Here is a 1566-nt window from a genome sequence, read left to right as displayed (position 1 = left end):
AGTGAAAGAGCCCTTGGGCATATAGTGAACATCAGTAGTAGTCAGGCAGTACTCACCATGGGTCTGAGGTGGTGGTGCCCATAGAGAGAGACTCTCTTGCTTAAAGAAAGTAGAGGGAAGACTGGGAAGAACTTTGTCTTGTGGCTTGGATGCCACCTCAGTCACAGTAGAACAGAGCACCAGGAAGATTCCTAAAGTATCCAGGTCCAGGCCCTGGCTCCAAGACAGCATTCCTGGACCCACCCAGGGCTGAGGAAACTCAGTGCCCTGAAGGGAAGAACATAAGCCTAGCTGGATTCACCACTTGCTCATTGTAGAGCCCTTGGGTCTTGAATGAATATAGACAGTACCCAGGCAGTGGTCACCATGGGCTTTGGGCAATATCCAGTGCTATGTAGGCTTTTGGTCTGACCCAGCACAGTCCTTGTGGTGGCAGCCACAGCAATACTTGTGTCACCCTTCCACCAACTGCTAACAGCTCAGCACAGAGAGAGAGACTCCGTTTGTTTGGGGGAAAGTAAAAAGAGAGAACAAGAGTGCCTACTTGGCAACGAAGGAATTCTCCTGGAACTCACCCAAGACCACCAAGGCAGTGTTTCTCTGAGTCTGCAAGAGCCACAGCATTACTGGGCTTGTAGTGTTCACTAAAGCAAATAAGGTTGTAGTGACAAAAGACTTAGATCACAACACTCACATGCCTTCGAATACCTGGAAAGCCCTCACAAAAATGTTGAGTACAAACAAGCTCAGACTGCAAAGATGATAATAAACACCTAACTCTTTAATGCTCAGTGATGAACATCTGCAAGCAACAAGAACATCCAGTAAAACATGACCTCACAAAACAAACTAAATAAGACAACAGTGACCAATCCTGGAGAGACAGAGATATGTGACTTTTCAGACAGAGAATCCAAAATAGCTGTTTTGAGGAAACTCAGTGACATTCAAGAAAACACAGAGAATGAATTCAGAATCCTGTCAGATAAATTGAACAAAGAAATTGAATTTTTTTTTGATTATTATACTTTAAGTTCTAGGGTATATGTACACAACATGCAGGTTTGTTACATATGTATACATGTGCCATGTTGGTGTGCTGCACTCATTAACTTGTCATTTACATCAGGTATATCTCCTAATGCTATCCCTCCCCACTCCCTCACCCCATGACAGGCCTGGGTGTGTGGTGTTCCCCACCCTGTATCCAAGTGTTCTCATTGTTCAATTCCCACCTATGAGTGAGAACATGCGGTGTTTGGTTTGCTGTCCTTGCAATAGTTTGCTCAGAATGATGGTTTCCAGCTTCATCCATGTCCCTACAAAGGACATTGACTCATCCTATTTTATGACTGCATAGTATTCCATGGTGTATATGGCCACATTTTCTTTTTTCTTTTTTTTTTTTTATTATACTTTAAGTTCTAGGGTACATGTGCATAACGTGCAGGTTTGTTACATATGTATACTTATGCCATGTTGGTGTGCTGCACCCATCAACTCGTCAGCACCCATCAATTCATCATTTATATCATGTATAACTCCCCAATGCAATCCCTCCCTCCT

This window comes from Rhinopithecus bieti, unplaced genomic scaffold, assembly GCF_001698545.2.
Source record: "Rhinopithecus bieti isolate Rb0 unplaced genomic scaffold, ASM169854v2 scaffold_67270, whole genome shotgun sequence".
In the NCBI taxonomy this organism is placed as follows: domain Eukaryota; kingdom Metazoa; phylum Chordata; class Mammalia; order Primates; family Cercopithecidae; genus Rhinopithecus; species Rhinopithecus bieti.
The sequence above is the reverse complement of the archived record's forward strand: the minus strand, read 5'-3'. Positions refer to the sequence as shown.